This window comes from Arachis ipaensis, chromosome B9 (genome assembly GCF_059453495.1).
Source record: "Arachis ipaensis isolate K30076 ecotype BB chromosome B9, ASM5945349v1, whole genome shotgun sequence".
NCBI classification, from domain to species: domain Eukaryota; kingdom Viridiplantae; phylum Streptophyta; class Magnoliopsida; order Fabales; family Fabaceae; genus Arachis; species Arachis ipaensis.
Genome location: NC_142444.1, coordinates 101,813,390 through 101,825,987, shown reverse-complemented (window position 1 = coordinate 101,825,987; position 12,598 = coordinate 101,813,390). Strand labels below are relative to the sequence as shown.

Sequence of the window (12,598 nt, the reverse complement as noted above, 5' to 3'; positions counted from 1 at the left end):
TCTAGCATGCGTACACACAAATGGTGAGATTTGGCATGTCATCCATACGCATCTAGTATGCGTACGCACAATAACACTAGCCGTTGCTTGTAGGAACATAGCCATGCAACATGAACAGAAGTTTGCCTAATCATGCATACGCATCTTCCATGCGTACAAATGACTCCATTTCAAGTCCTTCACCAGAGTGATGTAAAGGTTTAAAAACCTTGAATACCAAGTAATTTTCACGCACCCTCAGAAATAGTTCACCTTTTTCAACATCAATCAAGGCTTTCGCAGTGGCCAGAAACGATCTTCCCAGGATTAGAAAGTCATTTGCATCCTCTCCCATGTCAAATATCACGAAGTCTGCAGGGAGGAAAAGCTCTCCAACCTTCACCACGACATTCTGTACTATTCCATATGCCTGTTTAGAGATTTGTCTGCCATTTGTAGTGCTATCCTTGTTGGTTGTGCCTCTTGAATTTGGAGCTTCTTCATCACAGACAAGGGCATTAGGTTGATGCCTGCACTAAGATCACACAGGGACTTGTCAAAATTGATGTTCCCAATAGTGCATGGAATTTGAAATCTTCCTGGATCTGGCATCTTCCTTGGTAATGTACTATGAATTAATGAACTGCATTCCTCAGTCAGGACCACTATTTTATCTCCCTTTAGGATTTTTTTCAGAGAGTAAACCCTTCATGAACTCAACATATTGAGGCATATTCTCCATTAAGTCAGCAAAAGGAGTATTGATTTGTAACTTTCTGAGGACTTCAAAGAACTGTGAAAATTTCCCATCCTTGGTCTCCTTTTGGAGCTTCTGAGGGTATGGTAACTTCGGCTTATGCTCGAATGCCTTGGATAGGGTGTGTGCTATGGCACCCTTAGCTTTCTCTGAAGCCTCTATTTCATCTGATCCCTTAACAATCTGCACCTCCTCTGGCATGAGCTCACCAGCTACTGTGATGGCCTTGTATTCTTCTCTTGGATTAACACTGTGTCACCAGGAAGAGTGTTAAGAGGCCTATCAGGTATTTGCTTGCTGATGAGCGGATATTTTATACGTTTTTTGGCATCACTTTCATATAGTTTTAGTAGTTTTTATTTAGTTTTTATTAAGTTTTTATAGGTTTTGGTGTTAAATTCACATTTTTGGATTCTATTATGAGTTTTTGTGTTTTTGGATAATTTCAGGTATTCTCTGGCTGAAATTGAGGAGCTGCAGTGGAAGTCTGATTCAGAGACAGAGAAAGCACTGCAGATGCTGTCCAGATATGACCTACCTGTATTCGGAAGAGCTTTTTAAGAGCTACAGAAGTCCAAATGGAGCGCTCTCAATGGCTATGGAAAGCTAACTTCCAGAGCTTTCCAGAAATATAAATAGTTCATAGTTTTCTTCAGATGAGAAGGCCCAAAACTGGCATCCAACGCCAGCTACTTGCTCCCTTCAGAGCGTCCAGCGCCCAAAGAGCAGAGACCAATGTACAAATACCCAAATAGGATCCCCTAGCTGGCGTTCCATTCCCAAGAGACCTCATAGCACGTGGATCTCATCAAAGCTCCCCCAAACACTCACTAAGTAGGCCCCAGAAGTGTATTTTAGCACTAAATAGACTGTTTTACCCTTACTAGTCATCTGTTTAGTATTTAAAGTGTATTTTACATGATTTTCAGAACAACACGCATACTATTCTATTTTCATTTTTACTTTTTATTTTTACTTCAGTATGAGTTTCTAAACCTCCTATGTTGAGGGGAGGAGCCCTGCTGAGTCCTATGAACTAATAAAAGTACTACTGTTTTCTCTTCGATCCATGTTTGATTAATTCTAAGCTGTATATTCGTACTTCATCGTGGTGAATAGGATGATCAACAAATTAGCTCTGTTCATCACATTTAGATGAACGTGCCTGACAAACACCCGCATCTACTTGGGTCAGAATGCGTCTTTCACCTGACAAGGACGACCAACAGCTTGAATATACATCTCTCAGACGACTAATCCACAACTTCGTTGGGGACTTCTCGAGACATCAGTGCAACCAATTTCCGGGGAGATTAGGGTCTCTATAGTAGAGGCTAGAACCCAAAGATGCAGCATTCTCTGATCGGGAAGATCGTACCTTGTCTGTGGCTGATGAGCGGATAATTTATACGCTTTTTGGCATTGTTTTTAGTATGTTTTTCGTAGAATCTAGTTACTTTTAGGGATGTTTTCATTAGTTTTTATGTTAAATTCACATTTCTGGACTTTACTATGAATTTGTGTGTTTTTCTGTGATTTCAGGTATTTTCTGGCTAAAATTGAGGGACTTGAGCAAAAATCAGATTCAGAGGTTGAAGAAGGACTACTGATGCTGTTGGATTCTCACCTCCTTGCACTCAAAGTGGATTTTCTGGAGCTACAGAACTCAAATGGCGTGCTTCCAATTGCGTTGGAAAGTAGACATCCAGGGCTTTCCAGCAATATATAATAGTCCATACTTTGGCCGAGTTTAGACGACGTAAAAGGGCGTTGAACGCCAGTTCTACGCTGCTGTCTAGAGTTAAACGCCAGAAACACATCACAAGCCAGAGTTGAACGCCAGAAATACGTTACAAACTGGCGTTCAACTCCAAGATTGACCTCTACACGTGTAACATTCAAGCTCAGCCCAAGCACACACCAAGTGGGCCCCAGAAGTGGATTTATGCATCAATTACTTACTTCTGTAAACCCTAGTAACTAGTTTATTATAAATAGGACTTTTTACTATTGTATTAGACATCTTTGATAAGTTTTATGCTATCTTAGACTTTCATGGGGGCTGGCTATTCGGCCATGCCTGAACCATTATCACTTATGTATCTTCATACGGTAGAGTTTCTGCACTCCATAGATTAAGGTGTGGAGCTCTGCTGTTCCCCAAAGATTAATGCAAAGTACTACTATTTTTCTATTCAATTCAACTTATTCCGCTTCTAAGATATTCTTCACACTTCAACCTGAATGTGATGAACGTGACAATCATCATCATTCCCTATGAATGCGTGCCTGACAACCACTTCCGTTCTGCCTTAGATTTAATGAGTATCTCTTGGATCTCTTAATCAGAATCTTCGTGGTATAAGCTAGATTGATGGCGGCATTCATGAGAGTCCGGAAAGTCTAAACCTTGTCTGTGGTATTCCGAGTAGGACTCTGGGATTGAATGACTGTGACGAACTTCAAACTCGCGAGTGCTGGGCGTAGTGACAGACGCAAAAGGAGGGTGAATCCTATTCCAGTATGATCGAGAACCTCAGATGATTAGCCATGCTGTGACAGAGCATTTGGACCATTTTCACAAGAGGATGGGATGCAGCCATTGACAAGGGTGATGCCTACAGACGATTAGCCATGCAGTGACAGCGCATCGGACCATTTTCCAGAGAGGATTAAAAGTAGCCATTGACAACGGTGATGTCCTTACATAAAGCCAGCCATGGAAAGGAGTAAGACTGATTGGATGAAGACAGTAGGAAAGCAGAGGTTTAGAGGAACGAAAGCATCTCTATACACTTATCTAAAATTCTCACCAATGATATACATAAGTGTTTCTATCCTTATTTTCTATCTATTTATTATTTATGTTCGAAAACTCCATAAATATTTTATATCCGCCTGACTGATATTTACAAGGTGACCATAGCTTGTTTCATACCAACAATCTCCGTGGGATCGACCCTTACTCATGTAAGGTTTATTACTTGGACGACCCAATGCACTTGCTGGTTTGTTGTATCGAAGTTGTGAATGAAAAACGATTTATTAAGACGTGCGTACAGAGTTTCTGGCGCCGTTGCCTGAGATCACAATTTCGTGCACCAAGTTTTTGGCGCCGTTGCTGGGGATTGTTCGAGTTTGAACAACTGACGGTTCATCTTGTTGCTCAGATTAGGTAATTTTCTTTTTGTTTTATTTTCAAAAACCTTTCAAAAATTTCTCATCTGTTTTCAAAAAAAAAAATAAATCTTTTCAAAAATATATTTTTCTTCAGAATTTTTAAGAATGAATTCGAGAGTTTCATGAAGCATGTTGAAGCCTGGCTGGCTGTAAAGCTATGTCTAATTCTTTTGGATAGGGGCTTCCAACCATCAGCATAGAGGCAAGTTAATTGGAATGTCAGCCGTGGCATGTCTGAGTTACATACTAAAGCTTGGCTGGCTATTAAGCCATGCCTAACCCTCGGATTGGAGCTTTAGACTAAGAATACAAGATTCCTGGAATTCATATTAAAAAATTTTGAAATCCTTATTTTCTTTTTCCTATATGTTTTTTCGAAAAAAATATACAAAAATCTAAAAAAATAAAAAATATTTCATGTTTCTTGTTTGAGTCTTGAGTCAAGTTGAAAGTTTGGTGTCAATTGCATATTCATCTTGCATTTTTCAAAAAATTCATGCATTCATAGTGTTCTTCATGATCTTCAAGTTGTTCTTGGTAAGTCTTCTTGTTTGATCTTGATGTTTTCATGTTTTGTGTCTTTTCTTGTTTTTCATATGCATTCTTGTATTCATAGTGTCTATACATGAAAAATTTTTAAGTTTGGTATCTTGCATGTTTTCTTTGCATTAAAAATTTTTCAAAAATAAGTTCTTGATGTTCATCTTGACATTCAAAGTGTTCTTGGTGTTCATCTTGACATTCATAGCATTCTTGCATGCATTCATTGTTTTGATCCAAAATTTTCATGCATTGAGTCTTTTTCATGTTTTTTCCTCTCATCATTAAAAATTCAAAAATAAAAAAAAATATCTTTCCCTTTTTCACTCATAAATTTCGAAAATTTGAGTTGGCTTTTTCAAAACTTTTTAAAATCTAGTTATTTTTATGAGTCAAATCAAATTTTCAATTTAAAAATCTTATCTTTTTCAAAATCTTTTTCAAAAATCAAATCTTATTCATTTTTCTTATTTATTTTCGAAAATTTTAAAAATATTTTTCAAAAATCTTTTTCTTATCTTTATCTCCTAATTTTCGAAAATAACATCATCAATTAATGTTTTGATTCAAAAATTTCAAGTTTGTTACTTGCTTGTTAAGAAAGATCCAAACTTTGAGTTCTAGAATCATATCTTGTGATTTCTTGTGAATCAAGTCATTAATTGTGATTTTTAAAAATCAAATCTTTTTCAAAACTAATTTCAATCATATCTTTTCAAAAATATCTCTTTATCTTATCTTTTTCAAAATTTGATTTTAAAATATCCTTTCTAACTTCTTATCTTCTTATCTTTTCAAAATTGATTTTCAAATTTGTTTCAACTAACTAACTAACTTTTTGTTTGTTTCTTATATTTTTCAAAACTACCCAACTAACTCTCTCTAATTTTCGAAAATATCTTCCCTCTTTTTCAAAATTTCTTTTTAATTAACTAATTATTTTAATTTTTTATTTCAATTTTCGAAAAATTACTAACCTTTTTCAAAAACTATTTTCGAAAATCACTAACTCTTTTTCAAAAATAATTTTCGAAAATTCTCCTTCTCTCTCATCTCCTTCTATTTATTTATTCATCTACTAACACCTCTCTTCATCCCACATCTCTGCTCTCCTTACCCTTGTGTTTCTTTCTTTACATTACATTCTTTTCTTCTTCTACTCACACAGGGGAACCTCTATACTATGGTAAAAAGGACCCTATTATTATTATTTTTCTGTCCCTCTTTTTCATATGAGCAGGAGCAAGGACAAGAATATTCTTGTTGAAGCAGATCCAGAACCTGAAAGGACTCTGAAGAGGAAACTAAGAGAAGCTAAATTACAACAATCCAGCAAGCACCTTTCAGAAATTTTTGAACAGGAAGAGGAGATGGCAGTCGAAAATAATAATAATGCAAGGAGGATGCTTGGTGACTTTACTGCACCTAATTCCAATTTACATGGAAGAAGCATCTCCATTCCTGCCATTGGAGCAAACAATTTTGAGCTGAAACCTCAATTAGTTTCTCTGATGCAGCAGAACTGTAAGTTTCATGGACTTTCATCTGAAGATCCTTTCCAGTTCTTAACTGAATTCTTACAGATCTGTGATACTGTTAAGACTAATGGAGTAGATCCTGAAGTCTACAGGCTCATGCTTTTCCCTTTTGCTGTGAGAGACAGAGCGAGAATATGGTTGGACTCTCAACCTAAGGATAGCCTGAACTCTTGGGATAAGCTGATCAAGGCTTTCTTAGCCAAGTTCTTTCCTCCTCAAAAGCTGAGTAAGCTTAGAGTGGATGTTCAGACCTTCAGACAGAAAGAAGGTGAATCCCTCTATGAAGCTTGGGAGAGATACAAAGAACTGACCAAAAAGTGTCCTTCTGACATGCTTTCAGAATGGACCATCCTGGACATATTCTATGATGGTCTGTCTGAATTAGCTAAAATGTCATTGGATACCTCTGCAGGTGGATCCATTCACTTAAAGAAAATGCCTGCAGAAGCTCAAGAACTCATTGACATGGTTGCTAATAACCAGTTCATGTACACTTCTGAGAGGAATCCTGTGAGTAATGGGACGCCTATGAAGAAGGGAGTTCTTGAAATTGATACTCTGAATGTTATATTTGCTCAGAATAAAATATTGACTCAACAAGTCAATATGATTTCTCAGAGTCTGAATGGGATGCAAGCTGCATCCAACAGTACTCAAGAGGCATCTTCTGAAGAAGAAGCTTATGATCCTGAAAACCCTGCAATAGCAGAGGTGAATTACATGGGTGAACCTTATGAAAACACCTATAACCCCTCATGGAGAAATCACCCAAATCTCTCATGGAAGGATCAACAAAAGCCTCAACAAGGCTTTAATAATGGTGGAAGAAATAGGTTTAACAATAGTAAACCTTTTCGATCATCCACTCAGCAACAGACAAAGAACTCTGAACAAAATACCTCTAATTTAGCAAACTTAGTCTCTGATCTATCTAAGGCTACTGTAAGTTTCATGAATGAAACAAGGTCCTCCATTAGAAATTTGGAGGCACAAGTGGGCCAGCTGAGTAAAAGGATCACTAAAATTCCTCCTAGTACTCTCCCAAGCAATACAGGAGAAAATCCAAAAGGAGAGTGCAAGGCCATTGACATAGTCAACACGGCCGAACCTGGAGAGGAAGGGGAGGACGTAAATCCCAGTGAGGAAGACCTCCTGGGACATCCAGTGATCAATAAGGAGTTTCCCTTTGAGGAACCAAAGGAATCTGAGACTCATCTAGAGACCATAGAGATTCCATTGAACCTCCTTATGCCCTTCATGAGCTCTGACGAGTATTCATCTTCTGAAGAGAATGAGGATGTTACTGAAGAGCAAGTTACCAAGTACCTTGGTGCAATCATGAAGCTGAATGCCAAATTATTTGGTATTGAGACTTGGAAAGATGAACCTCCCTTGTTCACCAATGAACTAAGTGATCTGGATCAACTGACATTGCCTCAGAAGAAACAGGATCCTGGAAAGTTCGTAATACCTTGTACCATAGGCAACATGATCTTTGAAAAGGCTCTGTGTGACCTTGGTTCAGGGATAAACCTCATGCCCCTCTCTGTAATAGAGAAAATGGGAATCTTTGGGGTGCAAGCTACTAAAATCTCATTAGAGATGGCAGACAATTCAAGAAAACAGGCTTATGGACAAGTAGAGGACATGTTAGTAAAGGTTGAAGGCCTTTACATCCCTGCTGATTTCATAATCCTTGATACTGGGAAGGATGAGGATGAATCCATCATCCTTGGAAGACCTTTCCTAGCCACAGCAAGAGCTGTGATTGATGTTGACAGAGGTGAATTAGTCCTTCAATTGAATGAGGACTCCCTTGTGTTTACAACTCAAGGTTACCCTTCTGTAAACATGGAAAAGAGGCACAGTAAGCTTCTCTCAAAACAGAGTCAACCAGAGCCCCCACAGTCAAACTCTAAGTTTGGTGTTGGGAGGCTACAACCAAACTCTAAGTTTGGTGTTGGGAAGTCTCAACAATGCTCTGAACATCTGTGAGGCTCCATGAGAGCCCACTGTCAAGCTATTGACATTAAAGAAGCGCTTGTTGGGAGGCAACCCAATTTTTATTTATCTAATTTTATTTTTCTTGTTCTTTCATGTTTTATTAGGTTCATGATCATGTGGAGTCACAAAATAAATATAAAAATTGAAAATGGAATCAAAAACAGCAGAAGAAAAATCACACCCTGGAGGAAGACCTTATTGGCGTTTAAACGCCAGTAAGAAGCATCTGGCTGGCGTTCAACGCCAGAACAGAGCATGGTTCTGGCACTGAACGCCCAAAATGGGCAGCATCTGGGCGTTTGAATGCCAGAATTGCACCCTGGAGAAGAGTTGGCGCTGAACGCCCAGAACAAGCATGGTTCTGGCGTTCAACGCCAGAAATGGGCAACAAATGGGCGTTCAACGCCCAGAACAAGCACCAATCTGGCGCTGAACGCCCAGAGTTGTGTGCAAGGGCATTTTGCATGCCTAATTTGGTGCAAGGTTGTAAATCCTTGAACACCTCAGGATCTGTGGACCCCACAAGATCCCCACCTACCTCCACTCACTTCTTCTCACCCCTCTTTCACACAATCCCATAAACACTCTTCTCCAAAACCCACCCTTATGGCCGAACCTTACCCCCCTCCCTTCCCTATATAAAGCCCTCTATTCTTCTTCATTTTCACACAACACAACCCTCTCTTCCCCTTCTTGGCCGAATACACCCCTCCCCCCTCTCCTCCATATTTTCTTCTTCTTCTTCATCTATTCTTTCTTCTCTTGCTCGAGGGCGAGCAATATTCTAAGTTTGGTATGGTAAAAACATAAGCTTTTTGTTTTTCCATTACCATTGATGGCACCCAAGACCGGAGAATCTTCTAGAAAAGGGAAAGGGAAGACAAAAGCTTCCACCTCCGAGTCATGGGAGATGGAAAGATTCATCTCCAAAGCTCATCAAGACCACTTCTATGATGTTGTGGTCAAGAAGAAGGTGATCCCCGAGGTCCCTTTCAAGCTTAAGAAGAAAGAGTATCTGGAGATCCGACATGAAATCCAAAGAAGAGGTTGGGAAGTTCTAACAAACCCCATCCAACAAGTCGGCATCCTAATGGTTCAAGAGTTCTATGCCAATGCATGGATCACTAGGAACCATGATCAAAGTAAGAACCCAAACCCAAAGAATTATATTACAATGGTTCGGGGGAAATACTTAGATTTTAGTCTGGAAAATGTGAGGTTGGCGTTTAACTTGCCTATAATGCAAGGAGATGCACGCCCCTACACTAGAAGGGTCAACTTTAATCAAAGGTTGGACCAAGTCCTCATGGACATATGTGTGGAAGGAGCTCAATGGAAGATTGACTCCAAAGGCAAGCCAGTTCAATTAAGAAGACTGGACCTCAAGCCTGTGGCTAGAGGATGGTTGGAGTTCATCCAACGCTCTATCATCCCCACTAGCAACCGATCTGAAGTTACTGTGGATCGGGCCATCATGATTCATAGCATCATGATTGGAGAGGAAGTAGAAGTTCATGAAGTCATCTCCCTTGAATTCTACAAAATAGCCGAAAAGCCCTCTCCTGGGGCAAGGCTAGCTTTTCCTCATCTTATTTACCATCTATGTTACTCAGCTGGAGCTTTCATAGAAGGAGACATTCCCATTGAGGAAGAGAAGCCCATCACTAAGAAAAGGATGGAGCAAGCAAGAGAGCCCATTCATGGATCTCAAGAGACACATGAAGCTCATCACCATGAGATCCCGGAGATGCCTCAAATGCATTTTCCTCCACAAAACTATTGGGAGAAAATCAACACCTCCCTAGGAGAATTAAGTTCCAACATGGGACAACTAAGGGTGGAACATCAAGAGCACTCCATCATCCTTCATGAAATAAGAGAAGATCAAAAAGCAATGAGGGAGGAGCAACAAAGACAAGGAAGAGACATAGAAGAGCTCAAGGACATCATTGGTTCCTCAAGAAGGAAACACCACCATCACTAAGGTGGACTCATTCCTTGTTCTTACATTCTCTGTTTTTCGTTTTCTCTATGTTAAGTGCTTATCCATGTTTGTGTCTTCATTACATGATCATTAGTATTTAGTAACTTTGTCTTAAAGTTATTAATGTCCTATGAATCCATCACCTCTCTTAAATGAAAACTATTTTAATTCAAAAGAACAAGAAGTACATGAGTTTCGAATTTATCCTTGAACTTGGTTTAATTATATTGATGTGGTGACAATGCTTCTTGTTTTCTGAATGAATGCTTGAACAGTGCATATGTCTTTTGAAGTTGTTGTTTAAGAATGTTAAATATGTTGGCTCTTGAAAGAATGATGATAAGGAGACATGTTATTTGATAATCTGAAAAATCATAAAAATGATTCTTGAAGCAAGAAAAAGCAGCAAAGAACAAAGCTTGCAGAAAAAAAAATAGCGAAAAAATAGAAAAAAAAGAGAGAGAAAAAGCAAGCAGAAAAAGCCAAAAGCTCTTAAAACCAAGAGGCAAGAGCAAAAAGCCAATAACCCTTAAAACCAAAAGGCAAGGGTAAATAAAAAGGATCCCAAGGCTTTGAGCATCAGTGGATAGGAGGGCCTAAAGGAATAAAATCCTGGCCTAATTGGCTAAACCAAGCTGTCCCTAACCATGTGTTTGTGGCGTGAAGGTGTCAAGTGAAAACTTGAGACTGAGCGGTTAAAGTCAAGGTCCAAAGCAAAAGAAGAGTGTGCTTAAGAACCCTGGACACCTCTAATTGGGGACTTTAGCAAAGCTGAGTCACAATCTGAAAAGGTTCACCCAATTATGTGTATGTGGCATTTATGTATCCGGTGGTAATACTGGAAAACAAAGTGCTTAGGGCCACGGCCAAGACTCATAAAATAGCTGTGTTCAAGAATCATCATACTGAACTAGGAGCATCAATAACACTATCTGAACTCTGAGTTCCTATAGATGCCAATCATTCTGAACTTCAATGGATAAAGTGAGATGCCAAAACTATTCAAGAGGCAAAAAGCTACAAGTCCCGCTCATTTAATTGGAGCTATGTTTCATTGATAGTTTGGAATTTATAGTATATTCTCTTCTTTTTATCCTGTTTGATTTTCGGTTGCTTGGGGACAAGCAACAATTTAAGTTTGGTGTTGTGATGAGCGGATAATTTATACGCTTTTTGGCATTGTTTTTAGTATGTTTTTAGTAGAATCTAGTTACTTTTAGGGATGTTTTCATTAGTTTTTATGTTAAATTCACATTTCTGGACTTTACTATGAGTTTGTGTGTTTTTCTGTGATTTCAGGTATTTTCTGGCTGAAATTGAGGGACTTGAGCAAAAATCAGATTCAGAGGTTGAAGAAGGACTGCTGATGCTGTTGGATTCTGACCTCCCTACACTCAAAGTGGATTTTCTGGAGCTACCGAACTCAAAATGGCACGCTTCCAATTGCGTTGGAAATTAGACATCCAGGGCTTTCCAGAAATATATAATAGTCCATACTTTGGCCGAGTTTAGATGACGTAAAAGGGTGTTGAACGCCAGTTCTATGCTGCTGTCTGGAGTTAAACGCCAGAAACACATCACAAGCCAGAGTTGAACGCCAAAAATACGTTACAAACTGGCGTTCAACTCCAAGATTGACCTCTACACGTGTAACATTCAAGCTCAGCCCAAGCACACACCAAGTGGGCTCCGGAAGGGGATTTATGCATCAATTACTTACTTCTGTAAACCCTAGTAACTAGTTTATTATAAATAGGACTTTTTACTATTGTATTAGACATCTTTGATCAGTTTTATGCTATCTTAGACTTTCATGGGGGCTGGCCATTCGGCCATGCCTGAACCATTATCACTTATGTATCTTCATACGGTAGAGTTTCTGCACTCCATAGATTAAGGTGTGGAGCTCTGCTGTTCCCCAAAGATTAATGCAAAGTACTACTGTTTTTCTATTCAATTCAACTTATTCCGCTTCTAAGATATTCATTCGCACTTCAACCTGAATGTGATGAACGTGACAATCATCATCATTTCCTATGAACGCGTGCCTGACAACCACTTCCGTTCTACCTTAGGTTGAATAAGTATCTCTTGGATCTCTTAATCAGAATCTTCGTGGTATAAGCTAGATTGATGGCGGCATTCATGAGACCGGAAAGTCTAAACCTTGTCTGTGGTATTCCGAGTAGGACTCTGGGATTGAATGACTGTGACGAACTTCAAACTCGCGAGTGCTGGGCATAGTGACAGACGCAAAAGGAGGGTGAATCCTATTCCAGTATGATCGAGAACCTCAGATGATTAGCCGTGCTGTGACAGAGCATTTGGACCATTTTCACAACAGGATGAGATGCAGCTATTGACAAGGGTGATGCCTACAGACGATTAGCCATGCAATGACAGCGCATCGGACCATTTTCCAGAGAGGATTAAAAGTAGCCATTGACAACGGTGATGTCCTTACATAAAGCCAGCCATGGAAAGGAGTAAGACTGATTGGATGAAGATAGCAGGAAAGCAGAGGTTCAGAGAAACGAAAGCATCTCTATACACTTATCTGAAATTCTCACCAATGATATACATAAGTGTTTCTATCCTTATTTTCTATCTATTTAT

General features: G+C 39.1%; 1 non-coding gene across 1 annotated transcript; it reads right to left on the bottom strand.

Moving 5' to 3' along the window:
- Positions 1-6,222: 6,222 nt before the first annotated feature.
- Positions 6,223-6,330, bottom strand: LOC148545673 (small nucleolar RNA R71). The gene has a single exon (XR_015900222.1). It is a non-coding gene; the product is annotated as a small nucleolar RNA R71 (small nucleolar RNA).
- Between the last annotated feature and the right edge of the window lie 6,268 nt (positions 6,331-12,598).